Source organism: Somniosus microcephalus, chromosome 5 (assembly GCF_052327205.1).
Source record: "Somniosus microcephalus isolate GS21.2 chromosome 5, FLI_Smic_1.0, whole genome shotgun sequence".
Classification (NCBI taxonomy): Eukaryota; Metazoa; Chordata; class Chondrichthyes; order Squaliformes; family Somniosidae; genus Somniosus; species Somniosus microcephalus.
In genome coordinates, this window is record NC_140991.1 from 102520601 (window position 1) to 102537535 (window position 16935).

Consider the following 16935-nt stretch of genomic DNA (forward strand, 5'->3'; position numbering starts at 1 on the left):
CCCCCCTCTCCCCTCCTCCCTCCCCCCTTCCCCCTCCCTCCCCCCTGTCGCTGTCTCTCTTCCCCCCAGTCGTGCTCTCTCTTCCCCCCCAGTCGCGCGCTCTCTCTCTCTCTCTTCCAACAACAACATGCCCTCGAAAAAGCCTTGGCACCGCCGGGCACTCCAGCTGGTCTATCTATATATATAAAAGGATACATCTGTCTGTCTGTCATTCCGTCTGTCTGTATTGAATAAACTCGAAAGTTATAGAGCGTACCTACACGTGTGTTACATCGAAAGAAAGCTTATGATTCCAGAACCGTCATAAGCGTATTTACTTTTCGGTCGGGCAAAAATTGTTCGCGCGTTATGCAAAAACCTTGACGTCAAGGTCGACCAATCCTGTACCGTCACGATTGACCAATCCTACACTTCAGTCGCCTGATGGTTGGCCAATCGGTGTGTGTGTGGGCAGGACTAATCGTTTTCATCTCAGGGAAATCTGCTGATCCAGCTTCTAAAAAGTTAGTATCTCTTTTAAAAATAACATCACATTTACCAAAAACGTTTTATAAGTACTTTCACTTTCATCTTTCAAGGTATTAAAAGGTAGAAATGTTGCCCGGCAGCAGATTGAGAGAGGGACACAGAGACACAGCCCAAAAGCCTGGGACTCAATTTAAAATGTTGCCCGGCAGCAGATTCACAGAGGGACACAGAGAGGCCCCAAAGCCTGGGAGTTGATTTAAACCGCCCGGCCCAAAACAGCCCTGGCAAAGCCGGGCTCCCCCAGTTAGTATCCTATGTAATCCTATGTAACATTCTCATCCTCATGTTTAAATCTCTTCATGAACACATTCCTTCCTATTTTCATAACCTCGTCAAGCCCTCCTGCCCCCCTCCCCCACCAACCCTCCCTCCTCCCCACCCGACCCTCCCTCCTCCCCAAAGTCTCCATTCCTCCAGGGAGTGCTGCAGAAGGGGAATTCACATCAGTGGGTGTAAGGGATTGGGGCATGGAACAGCTGGCCACTGGGTGAGGAGAAATATAACTAGGGGGAAATTGTGGATTTGAAATGTGGTCCAGAGGGGATTACTGTAAAGGAGAAATCAAATCTGTTGGGGGAAGTCTGTCAGGGGGAATTGCAGCCCGGAGGGAAGAGATTGGCAGCCATTGGGTGGATTGGGATGGGAAATGTAGCCAGTGGGGGGAAAGGGCTGAAGAATTGTTCGTTGTGGGGGGTAAAATCTTTTTTATTGGGAAGGAGGGGCCTGAAATCTTGCTTGACAGGAAGGGGGCAAAACCTTGATCACTGGGGAGGGGTGGAGGAAACTGAAATATTGTTTGGGGTATTGAAGGTTAAAAAATTGCTTAATGTGGAGGGGTTGAGGGCAGCAAACCTGTTCTGTGAGGAGGGGAAGGGGGAAATCTTTACCTGAGTAGGTGTTGGCTGCGCTTGCTGTGTATTTGGTATGGGATTGTCGCATTAGGGTTGGATTAATTCCCATTGTGATCAATTGGTCACATAACATTTTTGGATTGATATAGTATGATTAGGTGGAGCTGTTGCATCTGTTGTGTTCTCCTTGCACACAAGGAGACCTGGCTTAGCTGCACGCAAATTGGGTGTGCAAGGTCACGCGCCTGATCTTGTGACTTGTGCATGTGCAGTGCAAGGCTTCAGGGGCACCAGGAGCCTTGCAAAATCAGCCCTCACATGGTCAACTCTTGGAGTGGGGTGACTGACAAACTTTGAATTCAGAATCAAGAATGCTGCCAACTGAACTAAGCTTGTCTTAATAACTAGAAAAGTTGAACATGCAATCTATACACTTCAGTGATTTCATGCTCAACATTTCTTTTCATTGTTTTATTCGTAGGGTGTCGCAGCACCAACTGCAGGAGAGATGAGAAACTAAGTTTATCGCAGTGTGGTATCTTGAGGTGGCCATAGATGGAAACGGACACAGGTTAACTCCGTAACATGGTTTAATCAACACTTGCACATAAAAGCTTCTGCCATGAGGCAACAAAAACAAAGAGTACCACCAGTACAGACCAGACTTAACTCAGGAGACCAATTGCCACAGCACCACCTGGTGGATCAGGTTACTCATAACCTCCCAGATTACTACACTCCTCCCCCCTTAAGATTGCTGTATGCAATTCTTAAACAATAACCCTTACTAGGTATTACATTTTAATTAACCAGTATGCTCTAACCATGGTTAACCCCTGACTAATTTAACAGGTTTGTATAAGTCTTTCAGGTTGCTTGCGAATCCTTTGTGAACGTCTGTGGTAAACCACTGTTATAACCTGTCTGTGTCTGTATGTGTATTCCACTAGGTACAGGTCTGGACATGCCTCGGCTGACTCCTCCCACTATTCCAGGTATATAAGTGACTACCTCCCAGTCCCTTAGTATTCTGGACGGGTCGACCACTCGAGACAAGACCTTCATTCTTTAGTTAATGAAAGCCTGATTGTTACTCGCTCAACCTCAGTCTTTTGAGTAATTGATGGCGCATCAACGTCTTAATTCCACTTGTGGTGGATTCTCAGATTCACTCGCACTTGAGATTGGAATAGTCTCTGATGTTGGTTTTACTCTGTCCCGCTGTGGCCTGGCAGTACCAGTGTCCACTGGCACCTTATAAGCCATGCTGGGTCCTGGAAAGCCTCCTCTACTGCCCTTTGTTCCATCTGAGGCAGTTCCCCCTGCTGCCGGCTGAAAAGCTGATCCACATGCCGACGAACCCCTCGACCATCCCCTAGTAACATGGAGTATGACACAGGTCCTGTAATGTCCTGGATTAGTCCTGGTATCCATTTAGGTCCATAGCCGAAGTTCCGGGTGTACACAGAGTCCCCTATGGCGAAATGGCGAGCTTTAGTATGTTTGTCATGGTACGCTTTTTGGTTTGTTTGTTTTGTATCAACCTTGCTTTTGAGATCTGGGTGTATCAGGTCTAACGTGCACCACAACTTTCTCCCCATCATCAACTCAGCCGGAGAAAGCCCCGTGGTAGCTTGGGGTGTTATACGATAAATAAACAAGGCTCTATTGAGCTTGGTTACCAGGGTGTCACCTGAGCTCTTCCTCATGAGCTCCTTAAAAGTCTGCACGGCTCGCTCAGCTAACGCATTTGAGGCTGGGTGATATGGAGCCGAGGTGACATGTGTGATTCCATTCCTTACCATGAATTCTTTGCTCCCTTCACTAACAAAACACTGTGCATTGTCGGATACAATCATTTCTGGAATACCATGCGTGCTGAAGCTGTTCCTGAGACAATCCAGTGTGGCATCAGTCGTTGCAGAGCTCACTGGATAAACGTCGATCCACTTTGAGTGAGCGTCTACCAGCACCAAAAACATTTTGCCCATAAAAGGTCCCGCATAGTCTATGTGAATTCTCCTCCAGGGTTTGCTGGGCCACTCCCAGGGATGGAGTGGTGCCCCGGCAGGTGCGTTCCTCTGTTCCTGACATATAGTGCATGACTTTACCTTTGACTCAATTTCAGCATCCAAGTTAGGCCACCACAGGTAGCTCCTAGCCAGTCCTTTCATTCTAGTCATTCCTGGGTGCAATTGATGCAACTGTTCCATCAAAGTAGAGCATCCCCGCTCTGGGACTATGATGCGTGCTCCCCATAGCACACATCCATCTTGGACACTGAGCTCGTGCTGTCTCTGTCTGTACGGCGCGAACTCCGGTCCCTCACGGTGATCTGGCCAGCCTTTCAACACATACTCACGGACCCTTGACAGAACAGGGTCCTTGGCTGTCCAGCCCTGGATTTGCGCTGAAGTCATCAGGGGACTGATCTCCTGATCCAGCATCAGGACATGCTCCTCAGGGGAAGTACTGCGAGGAGATTTTGAGAGGGGCAGGCGGCTGAGAGCATCATCAGCATTCCCGTTTCCCTTGCCGGCTCTGTACGTGATCACATATTCATAGGCTCTTCGTATTACTGCCCATCTCATTATTCTCTGTGATGCCATTTGAGGCACCGCTTTCATCTCATTCAGTAAGCTAATAAGAGGCTTGTGGTCAGTACTGATTACAAACTTCCTCCCATATATGTACTTATGGAATTTCTTTACTCCAAATATAATGGCTAACCCCTCTTTATCAAGCTGTGAATAGTTCTTTTCTGCAGCTGTGAGCGTGCGTGAAACAAACCCGATGGGCCTTTCCGCTCCATCTGGCATGCGGTGGGCCAACACCGCCCCCACTCCATAGGGTGATGCGTCGCAGGACATTATCAGCTCCTTCTTCTCGTCGTAATGCACTAACACCCTGCTGGACTGAAGTAGCTCCTTTGACTGCTGAAACACTTTCGCTTGCTCTGGCCGCCAACGCCATGGCTCCTCCTTTCTCAGCAGTTTGTGCAGGGGTGCCAGTAGCATCGATAAGTTTGGAAGAAACCGGTTATAATAATTCAGGAGCCCTAGATAGGCTTTCAGTTCAGTCACTGAGGTGGGTGCAGGTGCATCCTGCACTGCCCGCACTTTCCCTGGTAATGGATGGAGGCCTGTGGCATCCACCCGATGTCCCAGGAATGTAACTTCCTTCTCCATGAAACTATACTTACTCCATTTCAGGCATAGCCCCGCTTCTTCCAGCCGCTGTAGCACTTTGTCCAGTGTTTTTACGTGGTCCTGATCGTCACTTCCTGTTAGCAGAATATCATCTAAGTACACGGCCACCTTTGGAATGCCCTGCAGAATGCCCTCCATAGTCCGTTGGAATATTGCTGGGCTAGAACTGACACCAAATGGTAACCTGGCATACGTGAACAGCCCCTTGTGCGTGTTCACCGTGACAAACTTTTTTGATTCTTCATCTAGCAATATCTGCTGATACGCATGACTCATGTCCAGTTTGCTGAATCTTTCTCCCCCAGCGAGCAATGTTAACATGTCCTCCATTCTCGGAATGGGGTACTGTTCCAGTGATGATACTCTGTTCACTGTTAACTTATAGTCACCACACACCCTTACGTTACCGTCGGGCTTCAATACCGGGACTATTGGTGCCGCCCAGTCTGAAAATTTCACTGGTTCTATTACTTTGTCCTTTAGCAGGCGATCTAGTTCCGCCTCAACCTTGGTTTTCATTGCAAAAGGTACCGACCTTGGTTTAAAGAAACGAGACGTGGCATCACTGGCTACATGAATCTTGGCTGTGGCTCCCCTTAAGGTGCCCAGTTCGTCCTTGAACACTAACTCATGCTTCATCAGCACTTCTTGCAGTGCCTCTGTACTGTCCTCCATTTTATTCATTGCCTGCCAGTCCACACTCAACTCACTGATCCACCCTCGCCCTAACAGGTTTGGCCCTGACCCTGCTACCACTACCACCGTAAGCTCTTTGGTGACTCCTTTGTGTTCCACTTGTACTTCGGCCGCCCCCAAAATGTCCACCTTCTGTCCTGTGTAGGTTTTGAGACTAATGGGGCATGTACCTAGCTCTGGTACTTTTGCTTCCCCCCATAGCTTGGCGTACTCAGTCTGCGACATTATGGTTACACTACATCCAGTGTCAATCTCAAACTTTACTTGACCTCCGTTCACTATCAAATACTGAGTGAGAGGGGGTACGTTGGGCCTTGAAGTGTCTATACTGTATATAGTAAAAACCTCCTCACTAGACTCACTAGACCCTTCCTCCTCTTGTATGTAATTTGCCCGCTTTGTGTACTTCTCCCTCCCCACTTTAGCATGCTTTGCCCCTTTAGCACTGCTTCTCTCACTCACTGCCCTTTTACAGACTTTCTTTAAGTGCCCTATTTTTCCACAATTGTGGCACTTTGCCTTTGCAAACCTGCAGTCCTTTGCATAATGGCTTGTCCCGCCACATCGGTAGCAATCCCCAACCCCGACTGGTGGACTTTTTGCGCCAGCTTCCATCTTGAAAACAGCTCCTCCCACTGGTTTACTCCATTTCTCCTTGCTCATACTGTTTAAGTCCTTAATGTCCTTGTTAGCCGTCTCCATGGCTTGTGCTTTTTTAAGTGCCGTCTCAAACGTTAATCCTTCTTCTGACAGCAACCTTTGCTGTATACTGTCGTCGTTAACTCCGCATACTAGTCTGTCCCTTAACATGACTGTGAGCGTATTTCCAAAATTACAGTCCTGTGCGAGCTTCCGAAGCTCCTCCACATACTCAGTAACGCTTTCTTCCGGCCTCCTAATCCTCAAATTGAATTTCCATCTCTGTACTCTTTCACTAGGTTTCGGATTGAAATGATTCTTTAGTAGACTCACCAACTCGTCAAAAGATTTTTCTCCTGGCCGCTCCAGGCTCAGCAGATTCCTCATCCGTGTATAGGTTTGCGCTCCAACACAACTCAGTAAAATGGCCCTTTTCTTTTCAGCACTGTCCACCTCGTTTGCCATAAAGAAATGGCTCAGTATTTCACAATACTCCTCCCAAGACTGCGACTTGCTGTCAAAATGTGCCACGGAGCCTACCGTTCCTGCCATCCTTGGAGTCCGGTCACTTCAGCCAAAAAATCAAACTCCGTTTCGACTCCCGCGGCCTAGCCTCGTGCTTTTCCGACTAGTTTGCTAACCAACCCGAGCACCTCTTCCGAATACTCCCTAACTATGACTGATCCACCAAAACGTTTCCGTCCTTTATCCTCGTCGCCATATGTGGTATCTTGAGGTGGCCATAGATGGAGACGGACACAGGTTAACTCCGTAACATGGTTTAATCAACACTTGCACATAAAAGCTTCTGCCATGAGGCAGCAAAAACAAAGAGTACCACCAGTACAGACCAGACTTAACTCAGGAGACCAATTGCCACAGCACCACCTGGTGGATCAGGTTACTCATAACCTCCCAGGTTACTCCACGCAGGATAAATTTTCCAATTTAGTGCTGCCAGCTTGGGCAATTAGGCACAGAGTCCAGCATGCTTGATCATGGTTAACCCAATATATTCATTATTAACTTTGATGGAGTGATAATCATGCAGGGCTTGCTGACCTCCATACTCGAATTATGAATGTGCATTCCCATTGCGCAAAGCCCTGTACCAGGAATGCTAAATAATAATATGAACCCATACACAACTTCACTGCCTTTGTTGTTGCTGGGTCCAAAAATCTGCAGTGGCTATTCCGGAGTAAGTGGTGGGATTTGCTACCACCGGACCTTCAGTGCTGACTGCTAAAGTTCTGCTGTTGGGTCAGGGGATGCTGGATTAAAGTGCTCCCTCCTTTTTAAGTTTTTTTTTAGGTCTTTTATCCTTCTAGGGTTGAGACCATAATCCAGGCTTTGACTCCCAAATGGAGCCCACAGCCATCATTTACCAGATATACCATTGGCAATGATCCATCTGACCTCTGTTAAATTGGGGGCGTGGGAACTCCTGCCAGAGATATGGCGGGAATGTGCTGGGATGGCTGTGGATTTTCAGCCCTGCTGTGTCTATCTTGGAAGCAGATTTTTGGAACCTGTTTGTTTTGTTGGGTACAATTAATGTCCAATGGGTTGGTGGGGTTAATACAGGTAAAGGGTTCTGGCTTGCTTGGGCTTCTTCTTTTTCCTAAGAATTCGTGGGAGTGAAAAAGGATTAGGCCCGAAAACGGGCACGGGGATCGCGAAGCGCGATCTGCCGGTGCCTGTTTAAAGTGGTGCAGGCAGCATGCAAAATACATGCTGCCTGCTCATTATAATGATTGGAGCGCTGATCTCACACTAATCGCGCTGCTAGTTGGCTCAGCACTCAAGAGGGGGGGCAATATCGGGTGCCATCTACTGGCCAATAAAAGTTTGCTCTTTGCACTTCTTAAAGGGGAGATGCTTTATTGCAGAAGCCCTTCATTGTCACTCTGGGTGCAGCCATGTTGCAACAGGGAAGAGAAAGGGCACGACGCTTCTCAGATGCAGCATTGGAGGCCTCAGTCTGAGGGTCACACAAACAAAGACAGGCCCTCGACCCGCAGGGGAGCAGGAGGCCTTTCAGACAGAATGCCAGAAGACAGTGGGAGGAGATAGCCCAAGACGTCAGAGCCACGAGTATTGCCCCCAGGACCCGGATCCAGTGCCGCAAGAAGTTTAATTATCTCACACAAGCTGAGGGAATGCATCTTCAAATGCCACCATCTGCACCACCAGCCTCACACACTGCTCAATGTAACACAGCCCCATCATTCACCTACCAACAATCTTTAGCAATCACGACTCATACATCACAATCATAGCTTCACCTCACCCTCACACACTTACCACTGCTGCAAGCTTCACACTCACATCTCACACCTTGCACACACTGTAAGCTATTCAACCATGACAAAGTGTAACAAGAAGGGACAGAGAGTTTAATGGTAATAGTGCATCAGCAAAAGCAGGGAATAATGGTAAAAAGTTAAAATTAAAGGCTCTTTATTTGAATGCATGATGTATTCATAACTAGATAGTCGAATTAGTGGCAAAAATAGAGATAAATGGGTTTGATCTAATAGCCATTAAACAGACGTGGTTTCAAGGTGACCAAGGATGGGAACTAAATATTCCAAGGTACAAGACATTTCAAAAAGACAGGCTGAATGGAAAAGGATGGGTGGTGGTGGTGGTGGAGGGGGGGTGGGGGGTTATCCCTGATTATAAAGGATGACATAAAGACTGTAGTGAGAAAGAATCTTGGCTCGGACGATCAGGAACCAGAATCAGTATGGGTGGAGATAAGAAATAACAAGGGGCAGAAAACACTGGTGAGAGTAGTTTATAGGCCTAACAGTAGCTATACCATTGAACAGAGTATTAATCAAGAAATAATAGGAGCTTGTAACAATGATAATGCAATAATCGTGGGGTTTTTAATCTTCATATCAACTGGGCAAATCAAATTGGCAAAGGTAGTCTGGAGGACTAGTTCATGGAATGCATTTGAGACAGTTTTCAAGAACAATATGTCATGGAACCAACCAGGGAACAGGCTATTTTAGATCTTGTATTGTGTAATGAGACAGGGTTAATTAATAATCTCATAGTAAAGGATCTTCTGGGGAAGAGTGATCATAATATGATAAATTGAGTTTGAGCGTGAAATACTTAAGCTCGAAACTAGAGTCTTAAACTGAAATAAAGCTAATTACAAAGGTATGAGTTGTGAGTTGACTAAGGTAGATTGGAAAATTAGATTAAAAGGTATGATGGTAGATAAGCAGTGGCAAACATTTAAAGAAATATTCCAAAATTCTCAACGAATATACCTTCCATTGAGAATTAAAAACTCCAAGGGAAAAGTGATCCATCTGTGGCTAACTAAAGAAGTTAAGGATAGTATTAGATTAAAAGAAGATGCATATAATGTTGTGAAGAATAGTAGTAAGTCTGAGGATTGGGAGAGCTTTTAAAAACCAGCAAAGGACGACCAAAGAAATCATAAAAAGGGAGAAAATAGAATGAGAGTAAATTAGCAAGAAATATAAAAGCAGATTGTAAGAGCTTCTACAAGTATGCAAAAAGGAAGAGAGTACCAAAAGTAAGCGTTGGTCCCTTAGAGGCTGAGACAGGATAAATTGGGGGATAAGAAAATGGCAGAGATTTTAAACAAATATTTTGTATCTGTCTTCACAGTAGAAGACAGAAAAAGCATACCAAAAAAAGTGGGGAACCAAGGGGCTAATGAGAGTGAGGAACTTAAAATAATAAGATGAGTAGAGAATAAGTACTTACATAAGAACATAAGAAATAGGAGCAGGAGTAGGCCATTTGGCCCCTCAAGCCTGCTCCGCCATTCAATAAGATCATGGCTGATCTTCTACCTCAACTCCACTTTCCTGCTTGATCCCCATATCCCTTGATCCCCTTAATATTCAAAAAATCTATCGATCCCTGTCTTGAATATACTCAATGACTGAGACTCCACAGCCCACTGAGGTAGAGAATTCCAAAGATTCACCACCCACTGAGTGAAGAAATTTCTCCTCATCTCAGTCCTAAATGGTCGACCCCTTATTCTGAGACTGTGACCCCTGGCTCTAGACTCCCCAGCCAGGGGAAACATCCTCCCTGCAGCTACCCTGTCAAACCCTGTAAGAATTTTGTAAGTTTCAACTAGATCACCTCTCATTCTTCTAAACTCTAGAGAATATAGGCTTAGTCTATCAATCTCTTCTCATAGGACAATCCCTCTGACATAAGAAAACTACTAGGCACTTGGTCTAAGCATTAAACAAAGCTTTAAACAACTGTTTTACAACATGGAGGTCTAGTTGTGTCCTTCACTAGTTCCTGTTAAGAATGTCCTGTGTAAGCTGGGCCCGTGCCCAAGTATTTATACTCTCCCTGGACAGCGCCACCCATAGGCCGCTCAGTATTATTTCATAAGTCTTTCTCTGATTCATGTCACCCTCCATCCCAGGAATCAGTCTGGTGAACCTTCGTTTCACTCCCTCTGTGGCAAGTATATACTTCCTTAGGTAAGGAGACCAAAACTGTACACAATACTCCAGGTGTGGTCTCACCAGGGCCCTATATAATTGCAGTGAGATGTCTTTACTCTTATACTCAAATCTTCTTGTAATAAAGGCCAACATATCATTTGCTTTCCTAATTGCTTGGTGTACCTGCATACTAACTTTCAGTGATTCGCGTACAAGGACGCCCAGGTCCCTCTGAATACCAATGTTTCCCAATCTCTCACCATTTAAAAAATGCTCTGCTTTTCTATTTTTCCATACAAAGTGGATAACTTCTCATTTCTCCACATTATATTCCATTTGCCATGTTCTTGCCCACTCACTTAGCTTGTCTATATCCCCTTGAAGCCTCCTTGCACCCTCCTCACAACTTACATTCCCACCCAGCTTTGTATTATCAGCAAACTTGGATATATTACATTTTGTCCCCTCATCCAAATCATTGATATAGAAAAAGAGGCACCGCCACTTCATCTGGAACTCCCAGGCAGCAGCTCAGAAAATGGCACTATGTGAACTGTAGAGGGTCACATAGAGATGTGATCTGCACATGGTGGGTCACCGGGCACGAGTGGGCTGCAGCCAGGCCAGGGGAAAAGGGTAGCTCGGGTGCCAGCTCCCCGGAGGGCGAGTTTGCACATGAATTCTGCTGCAGAGGACTCAGATGAGGACTTCGATGGGGCGGCCTTCAGAAGCAGGGTGATGGGCATGCACTCATAAATGCTTGGTGCGATGGCAGGCCTGCCAGAGAGCCTCTTGTCACTGTCAAGGAGCATGGAGGACTACGGCTCCAACATTGCACTTGGCTTTGCGCAGAGCTTGGAACCCATGATTTCGAGGCTGGAAGTGATGGGCCACTCTATTAGTGCACTTGTGAACCCATGATGCTGAGTGTAATGGGCGATATCTTCCAATGGCTTCCATTGCAGCACAAGCGGAAACAACTCAACATCTTAGTGCTGCAGTGGAAGCTCAGACTGCTCTCATGCAGGCTCAGCTTCCTGCCTCCCAAGCTCAGACTGATGCCATCATAGCTGGGTTTATGAGTGTGGAAAGGGGCTTGAAGAGTCTCCCAGCAGTCCAGCAATCTGTCCTCCAACAGATGGCTAGGAATGCTGAGGCGCCGCCCCAGGGAAGTGGAGATGCTCCATGGAGCAAGAACCTGCTGTCTTTTCTCAGGATGACAGCATTTGTACTCCCACCACTGCCACTCTGCCAGTGCCCTTGCTGCTGCCTGTCAGCCAGCCAGCCCAGACTGCTGTCACCCATGCCGAGGTGGTGCAGTCTACAGCCAGGCCTTCTAGGTCCAGAGCTGCTCGAGGTCGTTCTGCAAGGCCATCTGCAGTGTCCCCCACTGAAAGTCAACAGCCTTCTACCAGCCATGCTGCAGGTTCTCGGGTAGCACTTCATCGGAGCACTAGAATAGCCAAAGGCACATGAAAGACAGGCACTAGCAGAATGCACAAGGGTGATTAGTTGACTACGTTGTGTCATATTGGATTGAATCATTTATAAATTACTAGCAGGGGAGCCTCGCATTGCAGGGCTTTTTTGGGCCTGGTCGATGTGTGGGCCGGGAGCCTGGGACTGGATTTGGGCTGTCGGCAGTTGGAGAAGCCTAGGGCCCGGGGCTGGGGTATTTTCGAGTGTTTTTTAACCTAAACATTTCCAGCTTTTAATACCTTCAAAGATGAAAGTTGAAGTACTTATAAAACATGTTTGGTAAATCTTATTGAAATAAAATAGATACTGACCTGGATGAGCATATTTTTAGCTTGAGGCAATGGGGTTTTTAGCTTGAGGCAGTGGCTGCCAGATCCCGGAGCTGAAAATGATTAGTCCTGCCCACACACTCACTGATTGGTCAACCATCAGGTGACTGAACTGTAGGATTGGTCAATCATCACGGCACAGGATTGGTCGACCTTGACGTCACTCAATGCTAATGAGTGGATAATGAGTGGAATTTTGAAGGTTTTTTGTATAATGTGCAAACAATTTTTGTCCGACCAAACAGTAAATACACCTACAAGAGTCCCCTAATGATGAGCTTTCTTTTGATATAACACATGTGTAGGTACGCTCTATAACTTCTGATTGTATAGCCGGACAGACAGACAGACAGAGAGACATACTCTTATCTATATATATATAGCTGAAGTGCCCGGCGGTGCCGAGGGGATTTTTGAGGGAATGTTGTTGTTGGAAGAGAGAGAGAGAGCGACTGGGGGGAAGAGAGAGAGCGAGAGCGAGCGACTGGTGGGAAGAGAGAGAGCGCGAGCGACTGGGGGGAGAGAGAGAGAGAGAGAGAGCGACGGGGGGGGGGAGAGAGAGAGAGCGAGCGACTGGGGGGGAGAGAGAGAGAGCAAGCGAACGGGGGGGAGAGAGAGAGAGCGAGCGACTGGGGGGAAGAGAGAGAGAGAGCGAGCGACTGGGGGGAAGAGAGAGAGAGAGCGAGCGACTGGGGGGAAGAGAGAGAGAGAGCGAGCGACTGGGGGGGAAGAGAGAGCGAGCGACTGGGGGGAATATCCATTAATAATTACTATCCAAAAAAGAGCCACCAAATTTTGGAAACATCTAAAAATGAGCAACCCCCACTGCTATCATTATGAAGCCCTGAAATGCCAAGAGAGGACCATAAAGAAGAATACCCTCAGTCAACTAGTCCTGGAACTCAGTGAAGTAACTACTAACACGACTAACAATAACCAGCCCCAGGACAGTGACATCGTAGCACAGAGAATTCGACCCAACACAATTGTCACTAAGCAAAAGGAAAAATACCTGTCATATTGGGCAGAAACAACAAAAACCCAAAACAAACTCAATTGCTACTTGGCCCTAAACAGACAATACAACATGGCTGAATACCTGAACATGGTAAAGGATAGCAAACTGAGAAAAACCTTGACAAGGTACAGACTTAGTGAACATAGCCTGGCCATCGAAAAAGGCAGACACAGACAGACCCGGCTGCCAAGAGAGGACCGGATATGCTCTCACTGCAGTCAGGGAGTGGCACTTCCTCACAGCTTGTGGAAAATATCAGGGCATCAGGGAGAATTTCTACCAAAAATTCACAAAAATATGCCCTGAATTCAGAAATTTGAATGACGACCAAAAACTCCCATACCTACTAGGGGAACAGAGAAATTGTGTAACCTTAGCGGCACACTATGTTACAGCTTGCCATAAACAGAGGGACAACCAGTAAACCTAAGAAAAAAGTATATAAAAATTATATGAATGTATATTTATACACTCAGGGATATATCTGTTTATACACTATATGAATAGATCTGCGTTTATGTGTTCAACCATAAATGTTTTTCGATGCATTGGCAACATAAGATGTACCTTATCATGCCAATAAAGCGATTTGAATTGAATTGAATTGAGAGAGCAACTGGGGGAAGAGAGAGAGCGACTGGGGGGGGGAGGGGGGAGGGGAGGGAGGGGGGGTGGGGGGGAGGGGGTGGGGGGTGGGGGGGAAGAGAGAGAGCGAATGGGGGGGAAGGGGGGGAGGGGGGGAAGGGAGGGAGGGGGAGGGGAGGGAGAGGGGGGAGAGGGGGGAGGGGAGGGGGGGTGGGGGGAGAAAGGGAGGGGGGGGAGCAAGCAGACCCGATGGCTCCACGGAGCTCCGTGCCGCCCCACGCACTGACATGGCTCAGCCCGAGCCCCGCCCACCCGAGCACTGGCCTCAGCCCGAGCCCCGCCCTCCCGAGCACCGGCATCCCGCTCTCCGGAGCCCCGCCCTCCCATTCTCCCGACCTCCGCCTTCCCGGGCCCCGCTCCCCGCCCGAGCCGGCTTCAAGACCAGAGAAACGCCGCCACGCAACCTACCGCGTGAGGCCCGGCCGGACTCAAGTCGCGCTCCGGGCGGAAGATGACGCGGAGGCTGACTCCCGCCCCACCCGCCTTTACTAAGATGGCGGCAGTGGCGACGCTCGGCTCAGGCCCGCCCCCTCCAGCCTTCACAAAGATCGCGGCGATCGCTGGCCTTTTGTCGATCGCGACGGGAGGCGCCTAGCTCGGGCGTGGCTGGTCAACAGGCGCCCAGGCTTTGAGGCCTGGAAAAACGGTGAAAGGTAGGAAAAAAATAGAGGTTAGACAAAAGATTTACAAATTAATTAACTTTTTTTAAAAACAATTTGTCTTTTAAAAGCAACTTTTTTTTTGCTGGAAATGTAGATTTGAAAAGAAACACGCAGAAAGCGGGAAAAAGAAATGAAAAGTTTGGAATCAAGATGGCGGCGACTCACCTCGGTTCAGAACAATAAGGCCCGCCCACACACACACCGATTGGTCGACCATCAGGTCACCGAAGCGTAGGATTGGTCAATCGTCCCGTCACTCAACTGTAGGAGGGCCCGCCCGCACGCACCAGGAACCCGGCGTACGATTGGTCGACCTTGACGTCACTCTATTGCTAATGAGCGGATAATGAGATGCTAATGAGCGGAATTTTGAACGTTTTTTGGATACCGCGGGCGCAATTTTTGTCCGGCCGAAACGTAAATATGCTTACGACCGTTTTGGAATCGTAATCTTTCTTTTGATGTAACGCACGTGTAGATACGCTCTATAACTTTAGAGTGTATAGCCGGACAGACACACACCGAAGGACAGACAGACAGACAGACAGAAAGACAGACAGATGTATCCTTTTATATATATATAAGGTAATAATTGCTCTTCTGTCTGTCTAAGAACATAAGAAATAGGAGCAGGAGAGTAGGCCAATCGGCCCCTCGAGCCTGCTCCGCCATTCAATAAGATCATGGCTGATCTGATCCTAACCACCAATCTACTATCACAGGACCATCTCCTGAATCTAACAGAATTAGACACACGAAATAGGAGCAGGATCAGGCTACACGGCCCCTGGCTGTCTGTCTGTCTGTCTTCTATACACTCAAAAGTTATAGAGCGTACCTACACGTGTGTTACATCAAAAGAAAGCTTACGATTTCGGAACGGTCATAACTTTTCGGTGAGACAAAAATTGTGCCAACGGTACGGTATCCAAAAAAGTTCAAAATTCCGCTCATTATCCGCTCATTAGCATTGAGTGACGTGAAGGTTGACCAATCGTACAGTCGAGCGACCCGACGGTTGACCAATCGCTGTGTCACGGGGGCGGGTTCATTGCGTGTGCGGGCGGGCCATCCTAGAGTTGAGTGATGTGATGATTGACCAATCCTACAGTTCAGTGACCTGATGGTTGACCAATCGGTGCGTCACATTGCGTGTGTAGGAGGGCCTAATGGTTCTGACCCGAGTTGAGCTGCCGCCATCTTGATTCCTCCCTCGATTTTTTTTCCCCAGTTTGTCTGTGTGTGGCGGGCATTTTATCCACCACAAATTTGGCACTTAGGAGCCCAACTAACTCATTGTATAATTTGTGTGGAATAAATGAGTCCATTATCTGTTTGATTATTCCAGGTCTGCTGCCTGCAGGCCTCAGGCCTTGAAGCCTGGGCCTCTCCTTGCCAGCCACGCCCGAGCTACGAACCGGCCATCCCGCTGGGCCCGATTCCGAACCAGCGGCCAGCCATCTTGGTAAAGGCTGGCTGGGCTCACTGCAAGCTGCTCGCGCTTGATTCGCGCTCGCGCTGCACGGCGCACGCGCACCTCCACACAGGGCCCACAGAGCGCGGGCAGAGGGAAGCGAGCAGGTTAGCAGGAGGGCGGGGCTCGGGAGGGGAGCGGGAGGGGGGAGCGGGAGGGTGGAGTGGAGAGGGTTGCCCCGGCAACCAGGCTCGGCCAGCCGCAATCAGCCGTCTCAAGCCACTCAGGCCCAGGCCCGGTCCCGGAGATCGGGAGGGCGGAGAGGGGAGGAGGGTTACCCCGGCAACCGGGCCTGGCCAGCCGCAATCGGCCGTCTCAAGCCGCTTCAGGCCCGGCCTCGGGAGGGGGGGGGGCTCGGGGAGGGGGGGTGGGGCTTGGGGAGGGGGGGCGGGCGGGGCTCGGGAGGGGCGGGCCGCGGGAGGGGCAGGAGGGTTACCCCGGCAACCCGCCCGGCCCTCTCTCACAGCCTGAAGGTCCCGGGGCTCGGCTCCATTTGCGGCCGTGGGCCGGGGACTCGCCCTCTCTCTCTCTCTCCCCTCCCCGTTCTCTCTCTCCCCCCCTCCCCCTCTGTCTCTCCCCCCTCCCCGTCCCCCCCTCTCCCTCTCCCCTCCCTCCCCCCCCCTCCCTCTCCTCCCTCCCTCTCTCCCCTCCCTCCCCCTCTCTCTCCCCCTCCCCCTCTCTCTTCCCCCTCCCTCCCCCTCTCTCCCCCTCCCTCCCCCTCTCTCTCCCCCTCCCCCCTCCCCCTCTCTCTCCCCTCCCCCTCTCTCCCCTCCCCCTCTCACTCCTCCCCCCTCTCCCTCTCCCCCCTCCCCCCTCCCCCTCCCCCCTCCTCACTCCCCCCTCCCCCCTCTCCACCTCCCCCCTCTCCCCTCCCCCTCTCCCCCTCCCCTCCCACTCGCTCCCTCTCTTCCCCCCACTCGCTCTCTCTCTTCCCCC